At 41.3% G+C, this 16,695-nt stretch overlaps 1 protein-coding gene across 1 annotated transcript in view; it reads left to right on the plus strand.

Moving 5' to 3' along the window:
* The first annotated feature begins 1,568 nt into the window (after positions 1–1,568).
* Positions 1,569–16,695, plus strand: part of MKLN1 (muskelin 1) — a 335,662-nt gene continuing 320,535 nt past the window's right edge. Inside the window, exon 1 of the mRNA XM_044246581.1 lies at positions 1,569–1,705. The gene's annotated coding sequence lies outside the window, so the exon portion shown is untranslated. The remainder of the gene's footprint in view (positions 1,706–16,695) is intronic.

Consider the following 16,695-nt stretch of genomic DNA (forward strand, 5'->3'; position numbering starts at 1 on the left):
GAAAAACCGGATTTCTCCCTGCGAGTTCAGCCAGCTCTTGGGTAGAACAGAAATGACAAAACAATAATAACCGAAATAGAATCCGGCATTTGATACATAATTACCATCACCATCAGCTTTAAAGCTTTCTGGAATTACATTCCTCCAGTAACTGTTGATGATGCTTGCAGGAGGCTAAATGCAATGCAGTTTTTCTCTTCCGCAGCTATATTAGGGCTTTGTTGCTGACAACAGTAAAAACTTGTTTGTGTCAGGAAGTGAGGTACGAAGATATGACCTGGAAGGTACAGACAAAACCAAAGTGGCAGTTTTTGCATTACTTTTCTGACCACATTCTTTCAAATGGTGAGAAGCAGCTGGTTTGCTGTAAAATGCGTAGCTTGTGTTTTGGTGGGAAATAAAATAATCACAAAAACATATGTTTCCCCTAATCATACTGTACATGCTAGACACTAGAAATTATATATATGTATCTATGTGTGAGTATAGAGAGAAAGAAAAAGAAGCAGGTGCATTTTTAGGATAGTTTCAGCCAATAACTTTGCCATCATTTCCAGTGCATTTAACTGAAACATTAAGCAAACACTCTGACTTATTCAAGTTCAGTGTTGTGTGGAAACTGTAACACCAGTTTTGAGTGCCCTCTGCATTACTGAATCACAACCCCTGTAAGTGCTTGTGCCTTAAACCCCAAATCTCTGCCTCAAAGTTTTTGTGGACCATGGAGATTTTATGCTGTAAAGCTACGCGAAGCAGCTATTTCCATGCTTTAGTTCATGCGTTTCCATTTTAAGGAAAACTCCCTGTATGTACTGGTGGAATTATGAAAAACTTCTCAGTAAACTAAAGGATGGGATGGAAGATCACCCTTTCCTTTGGCTCTTCCTCAACTATATCTTTTCCCACCTCATCAGTTTACCTCATCAGCCATGATGAATGATCTCCACTACATCTCTTCTAATAATGCCCCCGATTTTTACCTTCCTATCCAGTGCCTCATTTTTTCATCCCTTTCCCTTTCTGTGCCCTTGCCTCCCAATTCTGCCCCCATACTGCCTGGGTACTTAGCTCAGGCCTCCCCCAGTCCTCCCTCCCAATCCTCCCTGCCCTGCAGCTCCCCCCACCCCCCTTTCCCAGCTCCGTCTCCCTTCTCAGCAACTCTCCCTCCTTACCTCTCTTTGACCTCCTTTATTCTCCTTCACAGCCTGGCCCTTGACTTCTCGGCCTCTTCTTTCCCTTCTTTACCTGCAGTGTCCTGCTCCTACTGGGGTCTCCTTCACACCCTTTTCTCGGGTCCCATCCCTTCTGACGCCAAACCCCAGCATTCCTCAACGGCTCGGCCTGGTCGACTTTAGCCCGATTTTGCTCCCATGCCCCTGGGCTGGGAAACAAGTGTGCGGTGCAGAGTGGGGGCAAGAATCCCCCTCGGCGGTGGCCCCTGCCTCGCCCCCCTTCGCCCCTCCCGAGTCCGGGTTGCGGCGCTTCCTGGGCGGATGGTTGGGACTCGCCGCAGCAGCTGCGGTTCTGCTGTGTCATGCAAGAAGGAGGCGGCGGCGGCGGCGGCGGCCGGAGCTGGAGGGGGAGGAGGGGAGGAACCTGATCTCTCCGGTAGCGAAGGGCTGGAGGCAAACACCGAGCTCCCCCAGAGCCGCCCGGGAGCAGGGAGGGCACCGCTACCCGAGGGGCCCTCCCCGCGGGGCAGATGGTAAGTGGGGCGGCGCAGGTGGTCGCCTTGGGAAGGGAGCGCGCAGGGGGGCTGGGGGAGGGGGGGTAGGTGGGGAGGAGGGGAGAACTAGGAGTCACCCGGCCAAACTGAAGGAGCCAGTGTCTAGTCGAAAGGGACCCAGGCCACAATAGGGGTTACCAGCCAAACGCAGCAATAATTACCATTCTAATAACACCCCGAAGCTGACCGAGGCTACAAAGAAGAGCTGTGCATCCCGAACCCAGAACAGAGCTAGAGCAATGATTCAGGGTTTGAGAACCTTCGTCCCGTCAGGCTTGGCGCTTTAGGGTACAGCTGAGTAGCAAAAGTCAGCATACACCATATTCCTATAGCCGGGCTGCGCTTTGTGGGTCGTCTTGTTTAAAACTAAGGAAGGGGATGGAAACTTGCCCAACCTCACTTTAGTCACCAAAATAATGCTTTTGGCCAGCGGCCTCGGACGAACAGCCTCTGGTGCAATTAAACAATCAATAGGAAAAATAGCTCCATTCCCCCCTCACCACCCTCCTTCCTCAGGCTCCTTCCACCAGGATAATTTATTCTGCATAAAGGGGAAAGAAACCTGGGTGTTACAGTCCCTCCCACTCTAAGCCCCCTCCAGCCTCCGCCCCACACAAACTGCCCACCCCACTCTTCACCCCGCTTTCCGACTGTGATGGATGTTGCACGAGGGGACCGCCTTAAACTCTCAGCCACTTCCCTTCCATTGCCCTTTACCCACAGGGGATTCAGAAACTGAGAACCGAGAGCAGTGAATGTGGGGACGGGGTGACACATAGGAGTTCTTTTACGTGAGAACAATTCTCAGGACAACTTTTTTTTTTTTTTTTTTAATTCCTTCCCATTTTGCTCCTGGAAATTTCAAAGCACTCTCTGAAATATCATTCCTTTTCTTTCTTTTTTTTTTTTTTCTTTTTAATGTCAGTCATACATTTAGAAGTAAGGGGTTGGCGGGATTAACTGAAAGGCTAATGACGGTCTCAAAAGCACATGCTGTTGCTAGGGAACTCAAGCTCATCTCGCTCCCTAACCACTAGCATGTTCAGTGGAAATCAAAGTTCTCAGGGTGTTATTAAAATGAGTGGCATTTGGTTCAAGGCGTTCTTCCTTGCTTTGTAGCATCCTGGATTGTTATCGATTGCCTCACACCCACATAACTTGTTTTCCTAATTTGATTTCTGTATTTGCGTCACTGCCAGGGACACGCAGACTAGACCAGTCAGGTTCACTTCCTGTTTCTCAGAACTGTTTTATATTTGGTCTCCGTGCACTAGCTGGTAAAACATTATCAAACCGATCCTCTTGGATAGAAAATCTGGGCTTTCCGTGAAAACAAATTATCCCAATTAAATTCTGATTCCTGTGGAAAACATCATCTGAGGAATAAATTCGACTTCCAGTTGCCATTTGAGAAAGCCATTCTTGAAATGTAAAGCCTAGAAAAATCCATTATCTTTCTTTCTTTTACTCAGAATCCTCAGCGTTAGAACTAAAACAAACTCAAGCACAGAGCAGATTTAAGTATGATATTTCTAAAATGAAGCACAAAAAAATACACATTGAAGCCGAGGAAATCATTTAGACTAAATAAAGCATGGAATTGAATGGAATCCAGGCCCCAGGAACAGACATAAGGTTGGGTTAGTCGGGGCACTCAGAGAACAGAGTATGATGACCTGGCTACCCTACAAATAAGAGCCCATTACATTATGTACTAATTGTCTCTTTTACCAATTCCACCTGGACGAGACAGCCTTGCTTTCTTTTTTAAGGTCCTTTCTTTTAATGGTAAGAATACCACAAAGGCAATATCATAAAAATAAGTGCTATGTAAAACATTAGGTGGGTTCTGATGTAGATAATATTTTTAGATAGAAAATAAAAGGGTACATGGTAGAAAGATCGGTCAACTGAAAGACAGAAATTTGCTCCTACTTGTCCTCTAAACTGGATGACCTTGGGCAAGCCAATATAGGTCTCCTCACCAGTTTCCTCTGAGAAGCTTAATAAAAGTGCTGGACTAAAGATCTCTAAAGTTCCTTCCATTCATAAAGTTCTGTGATTACACTGAAGTCACTACATAAAAATTTTAATTTTAGCTGGATTTTGCCATGTTAAATTTTAACACTGAAACTGGAATGCCTATCCATAGAGACCATGGGGGAGATGATAATGGGAAGTGATTTGCTATTGATACATCATTTTTCAGTGCTAGTTGTCAGACAACCCAAATAAAATCAACCTTATTCCCAAGGTACTGAATCTCTGGTTCCCTGGTGGTGGTGTAGAAGCAACAGGATAAGTGAAAGAATATAAAAAGTGTATGGAAAGATCTTTCAGTCATTTCAGATTTAGTTAACCCACGTACTTTGACGAACAAAACCAAAGAGTGATGAGGAAGAGCTCTACAAGAAATAATCAACCAAATTCTCATGGAGATAATAATCTATTTGTCTCTATTTTAATTAGTGATAGGCAAAAATACATCTAACACAGATTTCCAAATTTTACAAGTTCAAGATGTTAAGAAGTAGCATGAGGAAATGTGAGATGTGTACCACAGAGAAAAGAGCTGATTGTGATTTTATTCACTTGTTACTGAGTGCCTGCTATGTGCCAGGGACTGTGCTGGGCACTGGGAATACAAAACTGAATAGGGCAGCCTGCTCTAAAGGACCTTATAGGGTAACGAGGGGATAGATGAGTTATGGCTGATCACACAACAGTGAGATGATATCAACAGGGACCTTATTAGAGGGGTACCTAATCCTGACTGAGTTTAGTTAGTGTCCCTCACCAGACAAGATGAGTTTGGAAATGAGTCTGGAAGGATAAGTAGAAGTAATCCAGATAAGTGGGCAAGTTAAAGAGAAATGACAAAGAAAGTAGTATGTGTAGAGTCTTGGTAAACATTGTGCCCAGAGAGTTGAAGGTAAGAGACAGTGCCCAGCAAGTGGTAGAGAGTCTCAGTAAGTGCATTGTATGAATATGTGGTTAAAGTTCTAAAGGACCATGCCAAGAAAGATCAACAAGGTCTTGTATTAGGAAAGGTCTTGCATACCTTCCTAAGAGGTTTCAACTTACCCTAAGGCCAATGGAGAGCCACCGATGAATTAGAAGGAGCACGCTGAGGTGATCAAATGTCCATTTTAGAAAGAAGTTCACTCCAGTTTGGATAATTTATTAGGGTGTTTAACACTATAAACAGGGAGACTAGTTAGGAGGTTGTTTTAGTGTTACAGGAAAAAAAAAATGACGGACATCTTAATATAGACAGCAAGAATGGAAATGGAGAAAAGGGAAGGATTCAGGAAATATTAAAGACAGACTCAACTGAATTTTATTATTGATTATATTTTCAATTTTATTATTGATTATATTTGATTTTATTATATATTATTGGTTATATTATATAATTTTGTTATTGATTATATATTAATATATTTGCATTATATTTTATTATTGATTATATGTTATATTGATTATATTATTGATTAAATTTGCAATTATATATTGATTATATTTGTAATTTTGTTATTGATTATATTATATTGATTATCTTAAGGAATAAGAGACTATGGCTTAGGTAAATGGGAGGATCGTGGTACCCTTTTCTAAGATGGGGACTTCAAGAAGAACAGTAGGTTGAGGAGGGAAGGTAAGTAGTTTGATTTTGTCAGTGTTGAGTTTGAAATCTCTGTGAGGACATCAAAGTGAAGCTGTCTATACATAATTGAACAGGACAATCTAGAACTCAAGAGATCTACAATGAGGACATGAGAATAAGTGATAGCTCATGGAAGTAAATGGAATCCCCAAGAGAAAAGATGGAGCAAAAGGAGAAGAGGACCTACTCTGGAACCTATTTAAATGCCAGCATTTGAAAGATGCGGCAAAAAAAAAAAAAAAAGTGAGGACACAATGCTACAGGGGAAGAATATCCATAGAGGTTAGGAGGACCAGAAACAAGTTGTTTCAGAGAAGCCAAGGGAGGAAATGTCAACAGTATTAAATGCTAGGGAAAGGTCAAGAAAAATAAGGACTTGGATTTGGGGACAAGGAGGTCATTGTGTTTGGCAGGAAGTTTATCGGGATAATGGGGATAGGAGCAGATTATAATGGATTAAGGAGTGGATGGGAGTAGAGGAAGTAGATAGAAGTAGTTGTTTGGGATAAGGACGATAAGGCAAGTAGGGAAGGAAAATAAAGGTATTAGGGAAAGAGTAAAATCATGGTCTGTGAGGTAAAGGCTGCATAAGGAAATGAGGAACTACTACAGTGATACACAATTCTTCATTCTTGGAGCCTTCTCCTTCAAACAGATGTCATTACCGTGCACTAGTTCTTCTAGCCAAAAAGCATGTAGATACTCATGGTTCTTCTCTTTTCCTTAACTTCTCATAACCACTCCATGAAGAATTCGGATCAACTCTACCTCCAAAACATTTCCAAAATATGTCTCTTTTGATCTCCACTGCCACCCCCTAATAAAAATATCATCTTCTGGTCTCCTATAATAGTGTTCTGGTTGGTTTTCCTGCTTCCGCTCTTTTCCCTGTTCCTCACAGCTAATGTGACATAAATCAGATCATATCAGCTTCTCTTCTCAGAATCCTTCCATGTCTTCTGATTGTATGTAGAATCGAGTCCAGACTCCTTTGCTGGCCTGTGAAGCCTTACAGGCCATCCCAGATCACCTCTTTAGACTCATCTCCCATGCTGTCCTCCGACTTCAATCCCAATGGCCTTTTTTCTGCTCCTCGAGCACAGAGGGTTTGCTCTTATTTTAAAGTGCCTAGCTCACATGTTTGCTTTTCCTGGAACACTCTTTTGGTCATTTCTGTCTGTTTAAATGTTGCCTCCTCAGGGGCCAAGGTGGCTCAGTGGGTTAAGCCTCTGCCTTCGGCTTGGGTTATGATCTCAGGGTCCTGGGATCGAGTCCTGCATCGGGCTCTCTGTTCGGCGGGGTGCCTGCTTCCTCCGCTCTCTCTCTCTCTGCCTGTCTCTCTGCCTACTTGTGATCTCTCTCTGTCAAATAAAGAAGTAAAATCTTTTAAAAAATAAAAAAATAAATATTACCTCCTCAAAGAGGCCCTTCCTGACCAACCTGATGAAAGTGACCTTCTTGTCCACCTTTCCGACCATCCTATATATTTTTTTCATAGAAGTAAAACTTTATGACCACCTGGGGTTTATTTTACATGTGGCTGATAACCCCTTTGAAATGTAAAGCCCATGAGGATTCTTGGCATATCATAGATACTTAAAAATATTCATTGGATAAGTTTACAGAAGGAAAAAGAGAGGATCAATAATTATTAGAAATTAAAGGCATCAAGGATCGGAGCCTCATGCAGCTCAGGAATGACCCATCAGTAATGATGGATGGCGACACTTTGAAGATTCCAGAAGAGGACCACTTACTAGCTGTGTGACCCTGGACATTCACATACTCTGAGCTTTACTTTGTGGTTTATATAACACATGCCTTGAAGGGCTGTTAGTAAAATTAAATGAAATAATACAGGTATGCATATGAGACTGATTGTCAAGCTATTTTCAGGAAGTCAGGACTTTTGCAAATCAATTCGTAACTTTTACATGTGAACTCTTCATGTGGGCTTCCCTAATGGAGTTAACATTCAATGCTTGCTTATTATTAGAAAAAATATTGGCTGGGGGCATCTGGGTAGCTCAGTTAGTTAAGCTTCTGATTCCTGATTTCTGCTGAGGTCATGATCTCGGCGTTGTGAGATTAAGCCCCACATCCAGCTTTGTACTGGACATGGAGCCTGCTTAAGATTCTCTCTCTCCTCTCTCTGCCCACCCCCCCCTTAAAAAAATTGGCTGAAGTGTGGCTTTTAAAAAATACTAGGATTTCTGAGAGAACGTGGAAATTAGATTATTTGAGAAGAAATCAAAGTGCTCCTATAAATCAATAAGAAAAAATATCAAAAACCGTGGAAAATGGAGTAAAGGAATAGCAAATAGGGTACAGTCAAGGAATCTTTAAAATCTGTAAAAATGCTCTCCCTTTCCCTTAACAAGAGGTATGCATATTATAACTACAATGAGGTGTATTTTCTACCAGGTTGACACAAATCAAAAATTTTATACACAAAAAAAATTATACTTATAATAGTATAAGTGGTCAGGCTGGGAAGCAGGCACTTTTTGACATTGACAATAGGAGTAAAAGTTGGTACAACCTCTGTGAACAGCCTGCAGTATTTATCTAATTTTTAAATGTACAAACCCTTTGACCTAACAATTCCACTTTTTCTGTGTTCGTCCAGTAGATTTACTCACACATATCTTGAGGGATAACTTGTAGGATCTTCACTGAAGCATTAATTATAGTAGCTAAAGACTGAAAAGCTAAAATGTCCATCTATCGAGAAGTGGTTAAATAAATCATGGTACATTATATAAATGGGTGGTAGGCAGCTGTTAAAAATTGTGACCGGTAGACTGGTATGAAAAGATGTTCATGATACATTATTAAATAAAATAAAATCTAATTGAAGAACAACTTCTATTTTGTTAGCATTGTGGGTTTTTCATTTTAAGACTTTTTTTTTTTTTTTTTTTGCCTAAAAGACATTATCTGTGAGAAGATAAAATAGAATGAGGCAAGGGCAGATGTGGCAAGACCAGTCAGGAATATATTATTTCAGATTTATGTGAGAGATGATGGTTTCCAAGACGATAGTGGTAGGCATGCACAGAAAGAAAAATGACCAGAGTCAAGAGTTATTTTAAAGGACTTGATGATTGAATGGAAATGGTGGGTTGTGGAGAGGGAGAGTCATGATTGACTCAAGAGGCTTGGCAAGATCTGATGCATGAGCAAAGGTGTCAGTTTGTGAGATGGAGAATCTTTGGATGGTTAACAGAATTGTAGGAGAGATCAGAGTTCCGTTAGAGTAAAGATGTCTACTGCAGATTTCTGATATGGGGCCAAGGCTCAGAAGACCTGCTGGGACTAGATTTATAAATTTGGGTAGAAGATCGCCTGAGTAGATAGAATAAAAATTTTTTAAAAAGCAGATCCAGGACTATATTCTGATCATTTAGAGATTGAATAGAAAGGAAGAGCTGACAATAGACACTGAGAAGCCGAAACCAGAAAAATAAAACCAGGAGACTATGGGACCAAAGAAACCGAGAGAAGACTATGCTGGGGAAGATCAGTTCACATTAAATGTTGCCAAAAGGTCCTGGAAGATCACTGTAACTTGTTTCTCTTATAAATCCTTGTCCTGTGTCTCACCCATAATAAATGATCAATAAACTTTTGTTAAATTGGAAAGAGAGAGAAAAAGATACAGAGAGAGGGAGAGAAAGAGGCAGAGATACAGAAAGATAATAGAATGTATCTTTGGGTCTCAAAAAAATAAATACATAAGACATATTCCCTTGAATTTTACTACAAACCAAACTTGATCTCGGGAAAAATAAGGAAGTTCTTCTCCCTTGGTTTTGCTCTTAACCCATCACATTGACTGAGCTCTCACAGTGCTATGCTATTATGACGTTAAGTGACTCCCCAAAACATTCTGATAAGTACTATTCACCTGTGTCTGGTCATTCTGAGTCATTTTTGTCTTTATTTAGGTCCTGGGTGATGACAAAAAGAGCAATTTGCTTTTCCTCGTCTATCTCACTCCATCATACCACCTTGCCTCAGTTGATGGAGTCTGGAGAATCCCTTTCGGTGCCACTACAGCTCTGTAATACACTGTAACCACTCACCAGGATGCCCAGCCCCAGTTTCCCATCAAAGACAAAGATGACTTTTTATCAGGAAGAGCTGTATCACCTCTTAGAGAAACCACCAGCTTCTCAGTCCGCAGAAAGGTGCTCCTGCCCTCAGGAGAGAATGTAGAGAATATCGAAGGAGAAAAGGTTTTGACTTTGTCCTGAGAATATTGAAACCTGTTATGACCTTTCATTCCAGTGTCCTTGAATTAGAAACTAAAGTAACAGATGTAGTTTAAACAACATTTTAATGTTATGACATCCTGTATTATTTAGTTAGACTGGGGGTTGGGTTGGCAAACTTTTTCTGTAAAGGGCCAGATGGGAAATATTTTAGGCTTTGTGGGCCATTCTCTGTCCTAACTACGCAACCCTACCATTGTAGTGTGAAAGCCACCATAGATAATACGTAAATGAATGAGCACGGCTGGGTGTCAATTAAACTTTATTTATGGATCCTGAGGTTTGAATTTCATATAATTTTCACATGTTGCAAAGTATCATTTTTTAAAATAAAATCTTACTCAGCTACTTAAAAATGTGAAAACCATTCTTAACTCACAGACCGTACAAAAACAAGGGGTGTGCTGGATTTGGCTTAGGGGCAGTGGTTTGACAACCTCTGATTTATTTATTTATTTATTTTTAAAGATTTTTATTTATTTGGCAGACAGAGATCACACGTAGGCAGAGAAGCAGGCAGAGAGAGAGGAGGAAGCGGACTCCCCGCCGAGCAGAGAGCCCGATGCGGGGCTCGATCCCAGAACCTGAGATCACGACCTGAGCTGAAGGCAGAGGCTTTAACCCACTGAGCCACCCAGGCACCCCGACAACCTCTGATTTAGAAAAAAATGAAGACCAGGTCATGAGAAAGATTTTTCAGGTTCAGACTTTGGAAGAAAATAATCTGTTTTATGGATATCCCTTTATTTTAACTACCCAATGTATTTGAACATATAAACACATTTGCCTTCACCTGACTTATTTGGGAATGACATACGTCTTCTTAGTTCAGTATTGATTTAAGACTTTGCTCCTTCTCTTCCTTGTAGTGAATAAATGTGCGTGGATGTAGTATTTTTATAAAGCAAACTGAAGAATTCTTACTAGTCGACTATAAATACCCAAACCAAAAGAGGGCATAGTAATTCTTTTTTGGGTGGGGTGGGGGGAACATAGTAATTCTAATCACATTTTTAAACTGCATTAATTTATCTAGTAAGTATTTATCAGTAATCGGCTTCTTACATAGTGCAGTACTGAATAGTGTTACAGAATTTGAGATCAAAGTAGAAGATAGATGGATAAGTAGGTAGATACTTAGATGAAAAATCTAGTGGCTGATAGGTGTCAATAAGGCTTGTTTGGATGAATCACAGTGTAAATGAAGTCAGTGTAGTCACTTTAGCAACACATAGGTTGTTAGACAAAATCTAAGCTCTTATGTGTCCCAGATGTGTGACCTTGGGCTGATTACATAAACCATATAAGCCTCAGTTTCCTCTTTTTAAGATGGGGACAATAATTCCTACCTCTCAAGGATGCTGTGCCATTAAATAAGCTAGTGTGAGGTAAATCAGCTAGTGTGGTATCTGGTGTACACGGTAAATCCTCAGTAAATGCTAGCTGCATTGTATCATGCCAAAATGAAGCTCTATCATTTGTTCAAAAGAAGCACACAATCAAAGGCAAAGCAGAGGAGCCTTGTGAGTTAAGAACTTATAAACACAAATAGAAACCCACAGACCTGAGGGTTAATGCCTAGTAGAGAAGATTTGGGTGAAAATGAAAGCAGAAGTGACCTTGTCACAGGAGCATACAGTAAAGCAGCTGGGCTAGTTGTCTTTGCCTTCCTTAGTGACCGGAGGCTGGATTGTCTACAGAGCTCCACCTATGTAGGTCTAGCTCCCTGACCTCCCAGACACCTAAACACCATTGTGACTGGGGACAAAACGTATCAACAACATCAGCCCCTGCAACTTGCTTCCTTCCAGTTCTGGACCGCTGTGAGCCTCAGACACCTATAGGTCCCTCCCGTTCTGCCTTCTGCTCCTATGTTTGTCCAGTTCTGGGCTTCCCCCTTGACCTCCACACATTCAGTTTCTGGTCATTCTGCATCGCATCCCAGTCTTCCTGTAGATTTGGGACCTCCTCCTGAGCCCTGGTCGTCTTTACCATGACTCCGACATTTGTTTAGCGTGTCTCAGACCAGTCCTCTTCCCTAGAGGGCTGTATTCTGCTGCCCACACCCCTGTTGGCAATCTCCTTAAACTATGGTACACATTGGCCTCACCCTTCATGCTGGACTGCCTGGTATTAATAGCTTCTTGAACTTTACCTTGGTAAGAGACACCACCCTTGAAGAGCCTAGCTGCCCTAATCCAAGCCAGCTTCTACATTCACAGCCCACGCCCCGGGGAGTACTGCTCACCCCAGTCTTGGCTTTTGCTCTCTCTCCACTAGCCGTGTGTTGTCAAGCCTTGTGATCCTGTTATGGCAACATTAATAATGCTTTCCCAATACAAATGACACAATTATTGGCATGGGGTCATGATACAGGGGTAACGAAGAACTTCATCATCCACTGACAAGCTCGTTCTGCTGAAAAGAGCATCAAATAAAGTTCACACAACTTAAATCTAAACTAATCGCTTATTGAAGAGGTACTATTCTGTGCTGAATTCTTACCAGCTAAGAAGAATGTGTTGGTGAAGTGAAAGTGACACGCAACTTAAAATAAGTGACCATGGCATCCTTGAACTTGTAATAGCCTGAGAAGGCAATTCCGCACTTGCTAACCTGACACAAAGAAGACTTGAGCAAGTTAAGTGAAGAGATGGACATGAGGTTCTGTCTGGCCAGGAACTAGGAAAGAATGCAAAAGAGGAATACAATGACTCAAAATTTAAATTTTTATAAAACCAGGGCACCTGGGTGGCTCAGTCAAGTGCCTGACTCTTAATTACAGCTCTGGTCACGGTCTCAGTGTTGTGAGATTGAGCCCTGTGTTGGGCTCTGTGCTCAGCTCAGGATTCTCTCCCACTGCCCCTCCTCCTGCTCCCTCCCCCTGCTTCCTCTCAATAAATAAATAAATACATAATAAAATCCTTAAATTTTTAAAAAACCCGTGATTTCAATGAAGAAAAGGGAGCATCTAAAAAAGATCAGTGTGGCTGCTTAAGAAATATTCTGATAAACTCATTCGTTTAAAGGACACGTACAGAAGGCAGAAGTCAGGTCTTGTTCAAAGGAAGGGCTCAGGCCTGTGAAAATAATGCAAGAGGGCTAATGTCCAGAGACAACTGGGGTCTGCAAAAAGTACTGAGGACAATGAATGGGTTTTTGTTTGTTTTTTGCTTATGTTTATCGTCAGAATGGTAATGAAGACAGGGTAGTACTGTTGAATGGGGCAGACCATCTAATATGCATAGCCAAAAAACACCATCATTCCACTACAGTACTTCCTAGATTACAAGGAACAAACTCCCCCTCTTCACATTTTTAATATTTCCAGAATCAGGATGTATCTTCGATGTATATGTTTAATGTGGTAGTATTTGGGGGGAGGGCTCTAAAAACAGTAACTAAATGGTGGTGCATGATACAATAAATTGCTCTTAGAATAGAATTTTTATTTTTTTTAAAAGATTTATTTATTTTGGAGACAGAGAACATGTGTGAGCAGTGGGCGGGGTTCAGGGAGAGGAAGAGAACCTCAGGCAGACTACACACTGAGCAGGGAGCCCAACATGGGGCTTGATCCCACAACCCTGAGATCATGACCTGAAATCAAGAGTCTGATGCCTAAATGACTGAGGCACCCAAGTGCCCCTGGAATAGAATTTTTTTAATGGCATTTTATTGACTTAGCTCAGCTGGTATCACTCACACTCAGCAGATAAGGGGTCCACTTTGTGTCCTGGAAGACCAGTGGCCACGAAAGGTAGGAAAGACCAGAAAGCAGTTTAGCGGCCACATTCAGAAGTATGTTGCCCCATAAAAGGGAGCAGAGAAAGGCTGATAAGCACTAATGAAGAATAGAAGAGTCAAAAATATTAGAGATAGGACTGAGACAAGATAAGAAAATTGGTCAGAACCTCTAAGAAGGAAGAAAAAGACACTGCTGGCCCACGGAAACTAAGTTCCCAGACGGGCACAACACAAGAGAGGAAAGGGATGATGTCTTAGCTCGAGCTGCCATAAAAAATACCATAGACTGGGTGACTTTAAAAAGATTTATTTCTCACAGTTCTGGAGGCTAAGAAATCCAAGATTAAGGTACCAGCAGATCTGGTATCTGGTGAGAGGCCATTCATTCCCTAGTTTACTGTTAACTACCTTCTTATGTACCTACAAGTATAGAGAGATCATCTCTTTTGTGTCTTTCCTTGTAAGACCACTAATCCCATTCATGGGGCCTGATAGATGATGGTTTGCCCTGGGCAGGGCATCTTGAACCATGACCAGCTCATAGTATGTGGGCATGCCTGTGTCTCGCTGCTTCTGAATCACCGTGGTGATCAACTTAAGGCTCTTGTGCTCCGGTATCCAACTTAGAAGGTGTTTAGGTTAATATAGAGATCTCTGCTCACAGACCAGGAAAAGACATTGCAAATTGATAGAAGCAACTCCCTGAGTTAAAAAGAAATAAAGGAAAAGAAAAAAAAAGAGAAAAGAAAAGAAAAGGAAGCTGCTGCTTCCTTTGGGACATCCATGTAGTCCTGGGAAAGCTGACTCCACCTCTATATCCAGGAGGTAGGGCATGTATTCCATCCTAAGCCAATCAATGAATAATTTGCCCCAGTGACTGCTTCAGGTAGGAGCATGTGACCTAAGTCAGTCCAATGAAAGAGAATGTCAGGACTTTTGCTAGAAATGGCACAACAAAGGTAATTTGCTTCAGGAGGTAAATGTGGAGCTTTTAACCCTGGGAACTCTTGGCTGCCATCTTGGGACCACAAGGAGAGTCTATTAAGAGTGGAGCTATCTGGGGTGCCTGGGTGGCTCAGTGGGTTAAAGCCTCTGCCTTCGGCTCAGGTCATGATCCCAGGGTCCTGGGATCGAGTCCTACATTGGGCTCTCTGCTCAGCAGAGAGCCTGCTTCCCCCTCTCTCCCTGCCTGCTTCTCTGCCTATTTGTGACCTCTGTCTGTCAAATAAATAAATTAAAAAAAAAGAAGAGTGGCGCTATCTATCACCAGGGATTAAAGCAAATAAATGAAAAGGAAACCTTCATGTACTCTCTACATTGTGTGAGTCACCTGGGAAACATGACCTTGAAGCCTTTGAACTTTTCACTTATGGGAGCCAATAAATAATATTTTTTGTTTAAACCAATTTGAGTTCAATTTTCTGTTTCTCGAAACCAAAGATTCCGTTTGATTCAAAAGAATGAATAACATGGCTAAGAAGGAATGGAATACATTCCAGATGGGTTAAAGAGTTAAATGTGGAAAATGGCCCATACAAGAGAAGTGATACGTGTTGATGAAAGTGGTGTACGCATTTCTTTTTTTTTTTTTAAAGATTTTATTTATTTATTTGAGATAGAGCAAGAGAGAGAATACATGAGTGTGGGAAAGGGCAGGAGGAGAGGGAGAAACAGTCTCTCCACTGAGCAGGGAGCCCAATGTAGGACTCAATCCCAGGACCCTAGGATAATGACCTGAGCTGAAGGCAGATGCTTAACTGACTGAACCCCCCAGGTGCCCCAAGCACTTCTTGACCTTTACATTGTAAAGGTCCTAATGAGAAAAGAAGTAAAGGCTTATGGTTTATAAAAGAAAAACATTTATAGATTTAACTACTTAAATCTTTTTAATTTATGTAGATAAAAACAGTACCACAGGGGCGCCTGGGTGGCTCAGTGGGTTAAGCCGCTGCCTTCGGCTCAGGTCATGATCTCGGAGTCCTGGGATCGAGTCCCACATTGCACTCTCTGCTCAGCGGGGAGGCTGCTTTCCTCTCTCTCTCTGCCTGCCTCTCCGTCTACTTGTCATTTCTCTCTGTCAAATAAATAAATAAAATCCTTAAAAAAAAACATTACCACAGATAAATGAGAGATTCTAGAACTTTTGCAATTATATATATATATATATATATATATATATATATATATATATAGCAAAGAGTAAGGTCCTTAGTATATAAAGACCTCTTGCAAACATATAAGAAGAATACATCTCAAAAGAATGGGTAAAGAACATGAGAAGGCAGGGGGGAGAAAAGGAACTCAATTGGTCAATTAAAATGAAAGCAGTCCAATCTCACTAGTAACTAGAGAGATGCAGATCAGGGTAAAACCTGATTTTACCTGGTTTTGCTAGGTAAAAAACAGTGACTAGGCACAAAGATTTGTGCCTAGCAAATTATCAGGAACTTTAAAATGATATCTTGCCTGGCTAAAGATACAGGGAAATAAGCACCACCATACAATATTGGGCATGGAAACTGGTTCAAGCATTCTAGACAGCAATTTGGCATTATGTATCAGAAACCCTAACTTATCCAAACCATATAACATAGTCATTTCATTTAAAAGTTTTAAATATTTGATACATTATTTACCTGGAGGTTTCTAAGTGGTCGTGATAAATCTACCACGTAATATGTGCAATGGTCTATGCCAACGTACTTTGCATCTATGATCTCAGTTCATCTTCTCCAATACCCAGAAACACAAGTACAGCTATCATCCCCATTTTACAGATGAGGAAACCAAGGCTCAGGATGTTTCATAAATGTACTTCTGATTAGATGACAAGTAAGTAGTGGCGCTGGGTTTTGGTCACAGAAAGTCTGGTTTCAGAGCCCTCATGCTTCACTATTATACTTAATATTTTGGGGCCCTTGGTTCATATTCTACTCAATTAATTTTTTTCTTTTGAAAGGAAGATTTGTTAATCTTGAATTACAACTTAAAAGGCATACTTCTGCTAAGAATACAAAGCTGAGAAAATGAAAGAGAAAGAAGGCAAGAAAACCAACATTTATTGACTCCATGTGATTCATTGGAATGTGCTACCCTCCTTGAAACCACAGAACCACTTTGCAATGTAGTTATGATTATCCCTGTTTCACTGATAAGTTGAGACAGAGAGATCATGACACGACCAAGGTCACTGAGCTATGTAGCAAAACCAGAATTCTAATTTACATCTGCTGGACTCCTGAGTCCTTGCTCTTTTTACTATTGGCTAATAAAAACCA

The sequence above is a fragment of the Neovison vison genome, chromosome 4, assembly GCF_020171115.1.
Source record: "Neovison vison isolate M4711 chromosome 4, ASM_NN_V1, whole genome shotgun sequence".
Taxonomy (NCBI): Eukaryota; Metazoa; Chordata; class Mammalia; order Carnivora; family Mustelidae; genus Neogale; species Neogale vison.